The 17,185-nt window shown below is 41.3% G+C and overlaps 1 long non-coding RNA gene across 1 annotated transcript; it reads right to left on the reverse strand.

Moving 5' to 3' along the window:
* Positions 1-551: 551 nt before the first annotated feature.
* On the reverse strand, positions 552-14,034 carry LOC116583997. The gene is made up of 3 exons (XR_004283009.1): positions 14,023-14,034; positions 12,682-12,687; positions 552-605 (listed from the first exon to the last, which is right to left on the reverse strand). It is a non-coding gene; the product is annotated as an uncharacterized LOC116583997 (long non-coding RNA).
* Between the last annotated feature and the right edge of the window lie 3,151 nt (positions 14,035-17,185).

The raw sequence follows: 17,185 nt of genomic DNA on the forward strand, positions 1-17,185 counted from the left end.
GGACTCTGGATAGAGCATCTTGAATTTAGACCCTTTGGATTAGAAGACTAAACTTCTGCTTACCTAGCTCATGTATCTCTTTTTGCAACTTGGCCTTCATTTCAACCACCCCTTTCTATTCCTTTTGCTCCCTTCTGAGTCTAAGCTGAAGTATGGGGTGCCCTGTTAAGAGCTCAGGGTCTATTATGAGGCTCTGCCCCAACCCTTCTCTCTAAATCTATGGGATCCTAAGTTTCTGTGATTGTTAATTTTATATGTCGACTTGATTGTGCCAATGGATGCTCAGGTAGCCAGTTGAGAATTATTTCTGGGTATGTCTGTGAAGGTTTTTCCAGGACAGATTAACATTTAAGTTGGTAGGATGAGTACAGCAGTTGGCCCTGTATGATATGGGTAGGTTTCATCCAATCCACTGAGTACCTACATAGAGTAAAAACCTGAAGGAAGGTGGAATCTTCTCTCTGCCTTATTTTTCAGGCTGGGACACTGGTACCCTCCTGCCCTCAGAACTCCCTATTCTCAAGCTTTCAGACTTGGACTGGAATTACACCATTAGGACTTTTCAGCCTCCATAATAGTGTAAGCCAATACCTTATAATAAATCTCTTTACATATATATCTCTATATCCTATTGATTTTGCTTTTCTGGAGAACCCTGGCTAATATAGTGTCTGTCTCATTTCCTCATGGTGGATCTGGGCTCTAAGCTTATTTTTTTGGACTGCCTCTTCACATAGATGGTCTGGCTGTTTCACCCTCCCTGAATTTAGGTTATCCTCAGCCTAGTGCTCTAGGTTCATAGATCAGCCCTGTCCCATGTTGTGCTCAGGCCAATGAACTATAACCCCAGGTGGGGCCCAGCACTCAAATTTTCCTTTCTGGGAAGAGAGCTGAGACATTAGGCTGTGCCTGAATCTTTTGAAAGACTACTACAGATTCAGCTTTGGGGCAGGAAGAGAAATGGATACAGGGCAGGAGGAAGTTTTTTTTTTGTTTTTGTTTTTGTCTTTGAAGGCCGAGAAGGCTCTAGCATAGGTATTCTTGATGGAATCTTCCAGATTCAAGAGTCGATAATTATGGAGTGAAGCTAGGAAGGGTAACCGGTTGGTCTAAGTGGGTAGATAGCTGGGATTATGAGAATAGGCACTAGTCTGATGTCAGAAAGACAAAGGAGTTTTTCTTTTTTTCCTAGAGAAGGAAATTAGGTTTTTGTTCTCTTCCCTGGGCTAAGATAATAGGAAAGAGCTTAAGTTATGTAACTTAAACCCAGGATATGCATTTTAAGATATAGGGGTGAAGCATTATGATATCTACAGCTTGCTTTAAAATGTTTCCAAAAAAAAAATTTTATATATCCAGACTAAACAAATATGACAGAACTGTTAATTGTTGAGACTAGAAATGGATAAAGATGTTTGTTTTACTATTCTCTCAACTTTTCACTATATTTGAAATACTAAAAGATTTGGGGGAAAATCAGCCTTCTGGTAATTTCTACCATTAGTCCTTATTGTCTTCTCTGGAACAACATGAAAGGTTTAATCCTCTCTTCTTGTGGTACCCTTCTATATGTTGGAGGACATCTTGCACAAAGGAGGCATTTTCCAACTGGAGAAAACACTGATGAGTGGAAACCTCCTTACCTCTGAACATCCTTTTTTCCTGGCGAGCCATCCTGCTAACTCCTATAGTGAAGATTTGCATCACCTGAGCATCCTGAAACCTCAGGTGTCTCCCAGAACTTCTCTGTTGAAATGTGGGGAATGGAATTTAGGATCGAATGTTGTGAAGAAAGAGCCACAAAGGCTGGGTCACACTTTTGTAAAGCAGAAGTTGATAGAACCCGCGGACTCTGTGGAAACATGGAAATTAGTAGCTATGATGGTTAATTGCATAGACTCAGACTGCCAGGGGTTTGTGGTTTCCAGATCCATCACTCTCTTCAGCTTTGAGACCTTGGGCAGATTACTAAGTTATATGTGCTCGTTTCCATCATCTGAGAACTGGGGGATAGAAGTAGAATCTATTTCCTTGGGTGATTGCATAAAATTAACAAATTGATCCATGCACTCAAAAGATTGGCTGGCACTAGCAGCTCTCAATAAATGCTAGGTGGGGGTGGCCTGGGTGGCTCAGTGGGTTAAAGCCTCTGCCTTCGGCTCAGGTCATGATCCCAGGGTCTTGGGATAGAGCCCTGCATTGGGCTCTCTGCCCCCCCACCCCCTGCCCGCCTCTCTGCCTACTTGTGATCTCTCTCTCTGTCAAATAAATAAATGAAATCTTTAAAAAAAATGCTAGGTACTTTATTATTATTATTATTATTTTGTTCTCAATTTATTTGGAGATTTTTCTTTTTTAAAAATTTAAGTTCAATTAATTAACATATAATGTATTATTTGTGTCAGGGGTATAGGTCTGTGATTCATTAGTCTTATGTAATATCCAGTGCTCATTACAATACAACCCTCCCCAATGTCCATCACCCAGTTATCCCATTCCTCCACCCTTTTGCCCTCCAATAACCCTCAGTTTATCTCTTGTGATTAAGAGTCTTTTATGGTTTATCTCCCTCTCTGGTTTTGTCTTGTTTCATTTTTTCCTCTCTTCCCGTATGATCCTCTGCCTTGTTTCTTAAATTCCACATATGAATAAGATCATATGATAGTTTTCCTCTGATTGACTTATTTTGTTTAATAGGTTTGGAAATGTTTATGTTCTTTTTCCATTAAATTAATTCATCAAATCATTTTTGAACATCTGTTATTGTATACATATCTGGTGATGGAGGTCCAGAGAGAAGTGAGAATCCATTATGCCTGAAGGAGGTTACAGGCAATAAACAGGACCCAAAGCCAGTGGCTTCCAGACCAGATGGGAGGGAGGCATCAGATCTCCATTTAGGCCAAGTTCAGTCCTTTGTCTTGATCATAGTTTTCTGAGAATTAAAGAACTTCTAGACTTAGAAGTCTCTGTACTTCCCTTGGAAAACAGTAAAGAGCTCCCTTAAACTGAAGATGAGGGTGCAGGAAGATAATATTTTTGAATTTTTTTAAGAAAAGAAAAATTAGGGACACCTGGGTGGCTCAGTTGGTTAAGCAGCTGCCTTCGGCTCAGGTCATGATCCCAGCGTCCTGGGATAGAGTCCCACATCGGGCTCCTTGCTCAGCAGGGAGCCTGCTTCTCCCTCTGCCTCTGCCTGTGCTCGCTCTCTTCCCCTCTCTCTCTCTCTGATAAATAAATAAAATTTAAAAAAAAGAAAGAAAAGGAAAATTAACTCCAGCCTGATCCACCTATAAAGCTCCAAGACTAAGAGTATGATCTGTGTTCCTTTTTCTTCAAGTTCCCATATTTTACTGATTAATTTTCAAGGTAAATAAAATCATGACTATCCAGGAGAAGCAGATAAAAGCAAAATTAATACGACCTCAGGCATATCAAGTTAAGTCTGGTGCAGATAAGGGAATGTTTAAGAGAAAAATGTTTAGTTTTGCAGAATACTGTCTTCTGACAAGTATTCATGGTTTATATACAAAATAGTTTAAATCAGAGATCACACCAGCAACAAAATGTGCCTGAATTTGTTTCATCTATTTCTAGTGGTCCTTATTTCTGTTTTGTTGTTGTTGTTGTTGTTTTTTGTTTTTTTTTTTTTTTGTCCCTCTGGAGGAGCTAAGTGGGTGGGATCAAATCATTCTAGTAAGAAAGGGTTTGGAGAGTCTATGAAGACACACGAGGATACGTTACGACTACCGGTAGAATGAGTCCCCATCTTCAGCAGTGAGGAAGCAAACAGGTTTGGGAGTGGATGCAAAGACCAGGAAAGGGGCTACAAGACCATGTACCAGGATGTTTTCTGCCTTTGGCTTTTTGTTAAATGTCCAGACTAATTTTTCAGTGCTGGTTGGTGGTTGTTTCTATTCCTTTTTGCCTTCGCCAGTTGGTGAGAGCCTCCTTTGAGTAATATGCCTTCCAGGATTTAAAGGAGTGTCACAAGAAGTTTTGCTGGATTCTCCCAGGGCTTTGTCTGGAATCAAATAGTTGGACCGAGTCTAGAAGCTGTTGCATAAACACGCTGGGAATATGGGCATACATTCACTTATTTGTCATGGTTTTATTCTTTAAAGAAAATAGATGGTGTACATTTTTTCAGTCCTCTTTCTCCCAAGATGCTAACAAATTCTTACAACTGAATTTCCTGAAAAAAAAAAAAATGGTTCTAAGCAAAAAGTCAGATGAGGTTTTTAAATTTTTATTTATTTATCTATTTTTAATTTAAACTCAATTAGCCAACAAAATGCATCATTAGTTTCAGATGTAGTGTTCAACAGTTCGTCAGTGGCGTGTAACACCCAGTGCTCATCACATCGTGAGCCCTCCTTAATGCCCATCCCCCACCTCACCTCCAGCAACCCGCAGTTTGTTTCCCATAGTTAAGAGTATTTCATGGGGCACTGGGTGTTTCAGTGGGTTAAGCCTCTGCCTTTGGCTCCTGTCGTGATCTCAGGGTCCGGGGATGGAGCCTCACATTGGGCTCTCTGCTCAGCGGGGAGTCTGCTTCCCCCCTCTCTGTCTCTGCCTGCTTGTGATCTCCCTCTCTCTCTCTCTCTGCCAAATAAATAAATGAAAAAAATATATATATATAAAAAAGAATATCTCATGGTTTGTCTCCCTCTCTGACTTCTTCCCATTCAGTTTTCCCCAGGAGAGGTTTTTAAATTTGAAGTTCCAGAGAGTTTCTGCACACAGGTTAATTCTGTAACAGGTTAATATAGGAAGAGCTGTTGACTGCTGACTATTTTTTATAATTTTCTTTCATTGCCTGATTCCTTTGATCCTGGAAGGTATCAGCTTTAGGAACAACTTGTAAAAACACTTTAGAGTTTTGGAAAGTCATGATCTGTAAATCTTGTGTTTTACATGTCCGAATGTTCAGGAATAGGGAATCACCTTAGGTTGCCATAAATCTCACTCTTACCAAATTAGAACATATCCCTCAAATAGAAGGAACATATCCTTCACACAGAAATGTAGTATTTGGGCTCTTTTATAGTAGGCTGAAAGCTTTATCTTATCCTTGACTTCCTGTTTGTATGCTGTGAATATTTGCAGCATTTGGGTGACAGAGTCATGAAGCAACAAAATTTAAGAGGTGGGATATGGTAGGGAATCTGTTCTGCACCCAAGGATTAAAATTTTATAAAAAGGGATGTGGAAAAGGAAAACTGTCTGCTGTGAGCCATTGTGATGGTGGACATCACCCAGATTTTGTTTAGCAGTAAGATTATTGCTTCACATCTATTTACCAACATCTAGCGAATAATATTCCTTGTAGGAATGGACTAGAATGTGATTTAATTTTTATTGTTCTTGTCCCATTTTATTCATTCAGCGAATGATTGCTGACCATTCTGAGTCCCATGCACTTTCAAAGAAATTTCATTCTTTTATATTTTGGCACGGACTGCTGTTTCTCTTCTGGCCTTTCTAACCCCTGCTCATTCTGCAAATTCAATTTAAGCAACACCTCCTCAAGGGGCCTTCCCCTGACTCTTCCTATGTGAGTTGCCCCGGACTCTCTAGGCTTCCCTTGAGCCCCGTGTAGTCCTCTCACATCACCTTCTATTATAACTGCTGATGTCTTTGTAGCTGCACTCCCAACTTCCAGAAGACGGCAAGATCTTTGAGGAAGGATCCGTGTTGTGCTCAGCTTTGTGCCCCCAGCACTTGGCAGAGGGTCTGTTGCATGGTAGAAACCCCATAACTGCTTGGTGAAGGAATCAAAGCATGCGTCCTGCCTTCCCTACCCTTGGGTGAGTCTGAAGAAAGATGAACTAGATTTGAGATTTTATTGCATAATTAAATTACACTGTCAAAATAATCTTTAAAGCAGAAAGGAAATTCAGAGATCAGCTACAGGAAATTGAGGCCTAGTGAGGTGAAGAGAGCTGGCCAAGGTCATGCAGATGTTTAGGTCTCCTGCTGGCCAGTCCTAGCCCAAATATGGGGAGGCTTAGTTATTATTTCCTCTTAAAAGTTACCCTGGAATCCAGGCAAAAGGATTTAGCCATCTAAAAATGCTAATGGGGAGATGGCAAATTAAAATGACTTAGAGAAATGAAATCTAACAGCAGTTAGAGTCACCCCTACTCCTCCCTTATCTGGGAGGAATACATTCCAAGACCTCCGGTGGATGTCTGAAACCGTTGGCAGTACCAAACCCTATATAGGCTATGTTTTATCCCTTCATATCTTACATATTTTTAAATATCTTCTGGTACTGTACTCACTCTTCTTCCTGTGATGGTGTGAGATGGTACAATGCTTTACAATACCTATGTAGGCATTGTGTTGTAGTGTTAGGCTACTACTGACCTTCTGATGATATATTAGGAGGACCATCTTCTCTTGGAGGGTGGTTGACTACAGGTAACTGAAACCATGGAAAGCAAAACTGCAGGTAAGGGGGTGCTACTATATTCAGGACCACCTGGAAAGGCCATGAGCAGGCAGCAAAGGTGGGAACCCAGTTGATTTCCACTGACAGGGCCATTGGCCTTCAAGCCAGTATTTGCTGGTCAAAGTCTAACAAGGGTGGATGCACGAACAGGCCAAATTTAGCAACCATCTCCGCAACACAGATTTGGGCTGAAAGACAAATGCCAAGTTCAAAAAATAAATGTGTTCATATTCCTAAGTTTCAGTCAAACAGAGGATTTGAAATTTTTCTCACTTTTTATGTGAAGCAATGATGGATGGAAAGAGAAAGATTATTTTTACTTCCTACTTTGTGATTTCAAAAAATAATTTAGCCTATTTCTGGAACTAGCCCCATGAAGGATAAAACTCGGATTTTTAGATGTGCATTGAAATTCAAGTTGACTGATGAAAGGTTAAACATTAGGAAGGCTTTGTGAATATTTAGCAGAAAGATGGCAAACTGGTACCAGAATTGACATGCAGATGTGTTTTGTTTGGATGGCTGAGTACTTGAACGTTTAAAAAATCGACAACATTTAAAAATGAGATTTTACACATGAAAAATTCTGGATTTCTGCCTTCTTTTAGAAAGCGGGAAAACCCAGTTAACATTAGATACACTTCTGTATTAATTTCCTGTGGCTGCCATAACAAATCACCACAAAGTTGATGGCTTAATACAACAGAACTGTATTCTCTCGCAGTTCTGGAGCCCAGAAATCCAAAATCAAGGTGTTGGCAGAGCCATACTCTCTCTGAAGGCTGAAGAGGAGAATCCATCCTTGTTTCTTTTAGCTTCTGGTGTATCCAGACTGCGCCTGATTTGTGGCCACACACTACATTCTGGTTCTTTCTTCACACTGTCACCTCTTGGTGTCCAATTTCCCTCTGCCTTGCCGTAATGTGAACACCTGCCATTGGATTTAGGCCCACAAGCAATCCAGTATGAGCTTATCCCAAGACCTTTAATTTCATTGCAAGAGCAAAGACTCTTGGGGCGCCTGGGCAGCTCAGTGGGTTAGAGTCTCTGCCTTCGGCTCAGGTCATAGTCCCAGGATCCTGGGGTTGAGCCCCGCGTCAGGCTCTCTGCTTGGCGGGGAGCCTGCTTCCTCCTCTCTCTCTGCCTGCCTCTCTGCCTACTTGTGATCTCTGTCTGTCAAATAAATAAGTAAAATCTTAAAAAAAAAAAAAAAGCAAAGACTCTTATTTTATAAAGGTCAATTATGTAGGTTCTGGGGATTAAGGTGTGTTCATATTATTTTGGGGACCAACATTCAACCCTACACAACTATCTAAATGGGCATTCCCTGAAATAGAACAGTGGCTGGGCATGGGTGTTTGGTTTGCCATAGTTCCTACTGTTTCCCATTGCCTGGGAGTTTCGACTTCATAAATCTTAGTTTAGGATTTGGTTAGAGACTTAATAATCTCCATGTGAGTTCATGTGTGACACAACTATGACAAGATGACCACAGTTCCTAAACAGTGGCTGTGCACTAGAGTCAATTCAGGGGGATTAAACGATCGATGTTAAATTTTGCTTCTAGAGAGTCTGATTCGGTAGGCTTAGAGGGTAGCACAGGAATTTGCCATTTTAAGCACTCTTCAGGCAAAGCTGGAGTTGGAAACCATGGTGGAATATCATACCTTGGTTATGTTCCTGGGACACAGGGACCCATGGATTTTGCCAAACTCTGGGGATAAAAAACCATAGAGACTTTGGACAAAGGAACACCCCAGCTCTCTTGACCTAGTTCTGCTTCCTCTGCCATTTTAGCTGTTGTCCTTGTTCCTTTTCTGTCTTTCATGGTACAGAAGACACAGTTCTTTTTTTTTTTTTTTTTTTAAGATTTTACTTATTTATTTGACAGAGGTCACAAGTAAGCAGAGAGGCAGGCAGAGAAAGAGGGGAAAGCAGGCTCCCCACCTAGCAGAAAGCCCGATGTGGGGCTCGATCCCAGGACCTCGAGATCATGACCTGAGCTGAAGGCAGAGGCCCAGCCCACTGAGCCACCCAGGCGCCCAGAAGACACAGTTCTATCATTAACAATTAGTTTTGAACAACATGAAGAAATAATGATACAAATTGTATAGGATCAATATAAATCATATAATTGCACAATACTCAGCTTCATTGTTTATTTTCTTTTATATACCCTGTATCATTGCAGAAAAATTTTAAGTTGCCTTGCCTTCATTTTCCAGGGAGACAAGTGGTAACATTGGGTGGGATGGGGTTGGGTGGTTTAGGGCCTTAAAGAAAGAACAGTCTGTGAAGGGATAGGCATGAGAGAGCAGCACTTGTAAGGGCAAATGCAACTAGCTCAGAATTACTGAGCATAAATTGAGAGAGAATGATGGTGAGAGAAGATGAGCAGATACCAAGTCCTTGCATGAGGGCTTTGAATGCCAATCTAAGGAGTAGGCAATAGACATTACTAAATGCTTTAAATCCATCGAGTGTTGGAGCAAGGAAGTTATGTAACTTCCTGCTGGGACAGCCATTCTTGGGCAGGGCAATGGCTGTGTTGGGGGAGGTGCCAATTCTGAGAAGAGGGAGAAGAGTTAGGGCATTACCACAAGAACACATGGGAGAGATGTTAAAGATCTGAACTATAGGTAGAACAGAGCTGTAGAGGGGGAGTAGGGTACCCAAGCTACAAGGATAGTGATTTATTGGATATGGGGAGCCTCATTTTAACCCCAGATGTGGAAGATAGTGAATTTATTGGAAACAAAATAGAGACCATGGGAGGAAAACTCAGTCTAAAAGAGAGATAATGCCTTTAGTTGTAGATGCGTCGAATGAAAGAGGTCGGTGGGATATTCATAGAATTATGGTTGATCTTGGGGTTTTAGATATTGAACAAATAAGTTCCTTCTCTTTCTCACACAAGTTCAGAGCCAACTGAGAGGTAGATGTAAGAATCAAACAAAGACCAAAATATCCATTTTATTACAGATGAATTGGAGGACATAGAATGACATGACTTTTGATCTGTGGTCACAACGACCTGGAGGCCAGCCAGTTCCAGCCATTTACAGCCCTTCTCAAGGGAGGGAGGTTTTTCTATAAAACTTACAGCATGAAGGACCTTGGGTTCCTCCGGCGATAGGGAGGTTTCTGGAAAGGAAGAAGGTGCTGACGTACGAGTACAAACATCTTCTTCCAAACTCTTTGTGACAGGCCGAGAAATGGCCCCCAAAGTTGTCCATGCTCTGAGCTTTAGAACCTGTGAATATGATACCGTTACCAAAGGGACTTTGCAAACGTAATTAAGGTGAAGGATGTTTTGAGATTATCCTAGATTATCTGGGTGGACCCATTCTGATCACATGAATCCTTAAAAGCAGAGAACATTTCCCAGGGCTGTGGTCAGACAGAGATGTGAGGACAAAAGAAGGGTCAGAGAGGCACAGCATTGCTGGCCTCGACAATGGAGGAAGGGGGCCATGAGGTAGGAAAAGCATTAGCTGGCCTCTGGAAGCTTAAAAGGCAAGGGAAGCGGTGTTACCCTAGAGCTTCTGGAAGAGAACCCTACCCTGCTGCCCCTTCGACTTCAGCTCAGGGAAACTCATGTCAGACTTCTGACCTCCAGAAGTGCAAACAGTAAGTTTGTATTGTTTAAGCTACCAACTTTGTAGCAGTTTGCTATGTCACCAATGAAAATGAATGCACTCATCAAGCCGACTGCTTCATCCGTATCTTATTGGAGGGTTGGGTCCAGGACAGAGCCTTGCCCTCAATATGCCTTTTCCTGCTCCTTTCCTAGAAAGATACATAGTTTGCTTCTTGATTCAGCTCAGGTCTCTGTTACCTTATCAATCAATCCTCACTATATCCCTTAATACTGAAACAAAACAAAACAGAAAGAAAGCAAAACAAATGCCATCATTCTCTTTATTTTTATTTTTTTTCATAGCATTTTAAAAAAAGATTTTATTTATTTATTTAATAGACAGAGATCACAAGTAGGCAAAGAGGCAGGCAGAGAGGCAGGCAGAGAGAGAGGGGGAAGCAGCCTTCCCACTGAGCAGAGAGCCCAAAGTGGGGCTCGATCCCAGAACCCTGGGATCATGACCTGAGCCGAAGGCAGAGGCTTAACCCACTGAGCCACCCAGGCGCCCCTCTTCATAGCATTCCACACCTGACTGACACATTAGAGAGTTAGTAGTATGTGTTTTCTTCCTTCTAGAATTGAAGCTTTATGGGGCCAAGGTCTTTTCTATTTTATTCCTAGCTGGATCTGCATTGCTTAGAATGATGCTTGACATGCCATCGATAAATATTTATTGAGTGAATGAATGAATGGGCGAATAAATGAACACTTGCCATGTCCCTTGGGGCCTTTTGTATTCATGCGCTTCTCTCTGATAAGATTTCCTGGAGTTCTTCCCAACGCTTCTCTTCTGTCTTGAGGAGTGAGTGTGCCCTGCTTCAGCTACCATCCATGCGGAGTGTGTCCAGTGTGTCTTGTGCTCGGCTGTTTCCCAGCTGTCCTTCTTTACGTCCTTGACGCGGACTTCAGTGAGGATGTGCCTGTGGTCTCTGTACTTCCCGCTCACATTTCCTGAGTCCCATCTCGGTCTCTTTTCCTTCCTTACTGAGGCTTTTGTTTTTAACTTTTAAAAGACTGTCTTAATTTGAGTTTTCCCAAAAGCAGACCCAGAAGCAAGGATTAGAGAGCAGGTAAGTTACTTGGGAAAGTCATCCTGAGGACTGCAAGTAATGACGTAGGGCAAGTGAGGCAGGGAAGGGGACAAAACTTCCAAAAAAGTCCAAGGTGCAGTAATGAGTGACTTACCAAGGTGGGCAACTGTGTTCCAACCCGCCAGGGACCTTTTGAGAAAACATATGGAATATGGCCCAGAATTGACCTCCATTAGATACAAGGACATTGTGGTATTTATCTACTGATATCTGTCCTTCACGGATTGAAGGTTATTCCTGGGTTTGTGACATCCCTGGCATTTGCCGTAGCCCCGCGGGCAGGCTGAACAAATTCTCTCGAGGTGCTAGAGAAAGTGACCCAGGCAGATAAGCAAAAAGAGGTAATTGAGAAGGGCAGTTGACTCTTGCTTCAAGCTTTCCCCGGGATGAGGGTGGAGAAGCACCCAAACCCGTTCAGTCTGCAATTTCCACCACTCAGATCCACCCAGGCCCCATGAGTCCACCTGCTATGTTGTTCAAGGCGATGGACAGCCACATCTCTAACAGGAGAAAAAGACTAAAATTGGAAGGGCTTATATAAGAGGTGGCCGTTGCTGATTGCAGCTGGATCTGAGGCCACAGTGACAATCCATTACCTGTCCCTCCTTTGTGTCCTCTCTAGATCTCTCTCTCTCTGGGCCAGCATTTCAGGCCTAAGCTGCTCTCCCAGGGGGGTGATCCAGACTTTCAACCCTAAGGGGGTCTGAGGTCTGGTTACCTTGCCCTTGAAAGCTGTGATTGCTATGATTTAATGTTCATAGCTATTACCACTGGATAAGCAAGGACCAAGACTTACCCTCTCATGGCCACCTTTCCTGTAGGTGAAATTCCCCCAGGGCCCTACATTCTCTTGCCTCCACTACAGAGAAGAAAAATCTTAGTGTCTCCCGGGTTGGCTCCCTCCAACAATAAAGTAGCTGCCTCTTTTGTTTTTCTTTTTTGCCTGTGGCTTACTATCATCAGATTCACAAAATAGCCAGGTGATAGTTATAAATTAAGGTTGAGTGAAACTTTGGTTATATCTCTTGGTGGAAGTGTCCCCTACCCCCTCCTGGAGATCATGATCCTGCAGAACCTAAAAGAGGGGATGGAGACACAAATCTTCAAAGCCGGTGACTGGGTGTGCTGAGGTCACTGCCACCCATGGCTCCTGGCACGTGTCTTCCAGCTACTGGGGACACAGCATCGTGAATGGTCTTTTCTGCACATTTGGAAAGACAGTGTCCCAACTCCACAATGTGTTGTCCTCCAGCTGGGACCTCAGCTGAGCCTATGAGACACTGCGTCAAAGTTCTGTCCGGGCAACCAAGATATTCTGCGTGATGTGCTGCATGGTAGGAGCAGTGAATTCCATGGCTATATGCCCACTGAAGAAAACCCCTAAATCACAGAATGGACCCTTTGGTCTGAGGGATACTATGTGAATCTTGTGTTGGTAATTGAGACATTTTGTGAGCACTTAGGAAAGGCACTGGAGATCAGAGGGGGAAAACCTCTATCTAGAATAAGTATAACTTCTAGTAATTTTGAATCATGGTCCCTTCCATCCTTGTTTGTTGTATCCAACTTGACATCAGGTGTGTGGTTGCTTTCCTCAGAGCTCTGCATCAGTCTTGGCTCCTGGTAGGTGGGACCCCCAATGGTGGGAAGGAACCCTTGCTGTTGGTCCATGAATGGCCTTCAGCCCTGACACAATTGCTATTTCTTTTTTTTTTTTTTAAGATTTTATTTATTTATTCATTTGACAGAGAGAGGTCACAAGTAGGCAGAGAGGCAGGTGAAGAGAGAGAGAGAGGTGGAAGCAAGCTCCCCGCTGAGCAGAGAGCCCGATGCGGGGCTCGATCCTGGGACCCTGAGATCATGACATGAGCCGAAGGCAGAGACTTAACCCACTGAGGCACTCAGGCGCCGGTCCATTGTTATTTCTTGATGCTCCAGAGAATCCACAGACTGAAAAGCAGAGAGAGGTGGTGCTTGAAGTAGGAGGCTCTCAGTCCACGGACAGGGAACTTAGAGGTGGGCCAGGAGCATATGGATTCAGCCTTCAAAAGCAGCTTAGGATGCATGGCTAAGGGCTGCCCTTCCCAGAATCATTTCTCTGGTCAGGACTCCCCCTTCTTTGTGTTGTTCCTTTTCATGGAATCCCAATGTGCAACTAAATTTTAGAGACAGTTTTCTCTCAGGGAAGCCTGTGTGTGTGTGTGTGTGTGTGTGTGTGTGTGTAGAAAATAAAGACACCATAATATTAAAAATGGCTATATCTGCCTGATCAGATTACAGGTGACTTTTTTCTTACTTTTGATTTTGGATATATTTATAATTTCTAACCGTAAGCTATGTTATTTTTATAATCAGAAGTAAACAATTACTTTAAAAAGTAGGCAAAATCCACCTTTACATTTCAGATTTAAATTTGGAAACTTCTGTCCTCAGTTTGCCCAATATTTGCAGTTGCTTGGAAAGGGGGATTTATTGCCACAAAACAAAGCTTTTCAAGTAAGCGTGAGAAATGAATGGAGGATGACTGAGCTGCTGCCACGCCAGAAGACGGCCGCGAGGTCACGTTATTAATCACAGTCTGATACCACATTGTTTTTTTAGAGTGGATTTCAGAGTGAAGAGAGACATATCGTCATTGCATGTATTGGAGTTATTTATTATAAATAAATCTGGGCAGTCTGGTGAGTTTGAAATGGAATTACTCAAAAATTTCTGCAGGAGAAGATGGCGATTCCAAGTGAACAGAAAAGAAGACTTAGTGTTTTGTGTCACTTTGTTTTTTATGGAATCTAAACATGTTTTTAGTTCTTGAGTGAAAGAAATTTATTTATTACATATATACACATACTATATTATGTATATTAGATATATTTAATCTCCTGAGATAACTACCTATATTTTATTTTAAATTCAAAATATGGGGGTGCCTGGGTGGCTCAGTAGGTTAAGCGTCTGAATCTTTATTTTGGTTCAGGGTTGTGAGATCCAGCCCTGCATCAGGCTTCATGCGGGGTTTGGAACCTGCTAAAGATTCTCTCTCTCCCTGTCCCCCTCCTCTTTCCTCTCCCCTTCCCCTCTGCCCCCCATCTTTTTTCAAAATATTATTATCCTGCACTTTTGAGCATTTTTTTAGCGTATCTTACAAATTTAGGAAAAATATAAAAAGACTGTCAGTTTGGGGTGCCCTGTATGGCTTGGTCAGTTAAGCATTTACCCTCAGCTCAGGTCATGATTCTAGGGTCCCAGAATTGAGTCCCACGTCAGGCTCCCTGCTTCTCCCTCTGCCTGCTGCTCCCCCTGCTTGTACTATCTTGGACAAATAAATAAAATCTTAAAAAAAAAAAAAGAATTATTAAGTGAAAGAGAGAAATATATTCAGAATGGCCAGAATAAAGACCTCTAAGAATCTATTCTTCAATAAAAGCAACAAAATCAATGTCAACTAATGAATTGTAGAACACCACATCAAGAACTCATGATGTACTTGTATGTTGGCTAATTCAACGTAAGAAATTCTTTTTTTTCAAAATGAACTTTCTCAAGTTGATTAATCAAAAGTTTTCACACTTCTAAGGAGTGTTTACTTAAAGAAGAAAGTCTGAATGTTGATAAGGATAGCAAGTTTTGGGGCATTTTAACTATCCCTAGTCTTATCTTCCTCTCCACATCTCCATTGTAGCCTTCAAAACCAGCAGCTTTACAACCACAGTAGCTGTGAAAACAAGCAGCTTAATACCTTTTGAAGAGGGCAGATGAGTTTGGAGCCCCAGCCCCCCACAGCCTCATATCCAGAGATTTATCATGATTTTACCTATCTGGCACCTGCCTGAAAACCTCACTTATAGAGCTTGTCTTTATTTAGCTTGACTAAGACCTTAATCTGTGGGAAATTCCTTTCTCCAGAATGTTTACTGAAAAAAATCAATGGTGATTTTTTAGCATCATAACCACTGCAGGCAGTGATACAAGGTGGGACTTTCCAAAGGGAAATCTAAAAATTTAAAGAATGAAAGGTCAGTAGAGGACTTTGAAGAGCTCCAACATATGACTGGGAGTCTAGAAGGCCACGTACATGTGCATGCTACAGAAATGGAAGGCTCTAATTTCTAGTCTTTGTCGAATTTTGAGACTCCATGTAAGCAAGTAGTAAAGGCTAAGACAGAATCATAAACTATCACAGTGTTGAAGCCATGCCACAGCATACACATAGAACCCCTCAGAAAACTGTGGAAAAACTCATTGGTTCAAAACATTTAAGGAAACCTCTGTCTAATCATTAACTGATCACTGAGCTAAACAAGAAGGTGTTTCAGTGGCTGCAAATAAAAACAATACAGAACTTTTTTTAATGGAACTAGGAAAGTGACAAAACCAATAGCAACAACAACAATGATCAGCTACAACAGACCCTGATGAGGAGAGGAGTCTTATTTTAGGTATTTTCATATTCTATTATGTAAAATACTCAGTTTCCAACAAAAACTATAAAACATGCAAAGAAACAAGGAAGTATGGTTCATCACAGGAGAAAAGGAAGTCAACAGAATCTGTCTCTGAGGAGGTCCAACTGTTAGACTTCCTAGACAAAGACTTTAAGTCACCTTTACAAATATGTGCAGAGAACTAAAGGGAATAATGTCTAAAGAATGAAAGGAAAATCTAGAGTAATAAATACACTAGATAGAACTATAGTAAGAGATAAAAAATTACTGAGAATCAAATAGAAATTCTAAGTTGAAAAATTCAATAATTGAAAAAAAAAACGTTTACTAGAGAGGCTCAGCAGTAGATTTAAGCTGGCAGAAAACAAATTAGCAAACTTGAAGATAAGTCAATTGAAATAATCCAGTCTAAGAAGCAGAAACAAAAAATGAAAAATAACAACAATAAGAATGCCTCAGTGAACTGTGGGACACCTTCAAGTATACTGACATATGCATAATGGGAATTTCAGAAGAATTTTCTTCTTTCTCCCAAAAGTAGAAAAAGGGGCTGGAAGAATATTTGGAGTAAGGAAGGACAAAAAAATCCCCACATATATGGAAACCTTACACATCCAAGGAGAACAGTGCACTGCATGTAGAAAAGTGTCAGAAGCCACATCTAGAAACATCATGGTTAAACTATTGGAGCCAGAAAAAAATGAGAGGGAGCTGGAAAGCAGCAGGAGAAAAATGGTTCATCACATACAAGGGCTCCTTAATTAGTTAAACAGATGAACTGTCATCAAAATCCATGGGGGCCAGAAGGCAGTAGATGACATTCTTCAAAGTTCTGAAGGAATAAAGAAGGTCACCAAGAATCCTGCATCCAACAAAACTATTCTATGAAAACAAAGATGAGACACAGCTACAAATAGAATTTGGTAATTTCATATAAAGGTAAGGAGTCAGAACATACATTTAAGCAGTTGTGCTCCTTGGTATTTATTCAATTGGTCTGAAAACCTACATCTTACAAAAACTGACCAAACCCTGAATGCCAGTATTTACAAGTGACTTAATTCATAATTGCCCAAAACTGGGAGCAGCCAAGATGTTCTTCAAAAGATGAATGGATAAATAATCTATGATATAGCCATATCATGGGATATCATTCGTGTTTTTTAAAAAAAGAGATGGAAGTCCCAAGAAGACATGGATGAACTTAAATGCATATTGTCAAGTGAGAGAAGTTAGTCTGAAAATGCTGCCTATGATTTCAATTATATTACATTCTGGAAAAAAAACAAAACCATAGAGACAGTAAAAAAATCAGTGGTTGCCAAAGGTTCAGGAAGATGGGAAGGGATGAATAAGGGAAGCACAGGTGATCTGGGGAGCACTGAAACGATTCTTTATGATACTATATTGCAGATGTATGCCATTATGCACTTACCAAAACTCATAGGACTTTACAACACAAAGAGCAAACCTTGATGTATGCAAATTTAAAAAACGATTTAGGAGGTCAGGGGATCCAATAAAGGGATGTAGACTGTGATAAGAGAATATAACT

Source organism: Mustela erminea, chromosome 2 (assembly GCF_009829155.1).
Source record: "Mustela erminea isolate mMusErm1 chromosome 2, mMusErm1.Pri, whole genome shotgun sequence".
In the NCBI taxonomy this organism is placed as follows: domain Eukaryota; kingdom Metazoa; phylum Chordata; class Mammalia; order Carnivora; family Mustelidae; genus Mustela; species Mustela erminea.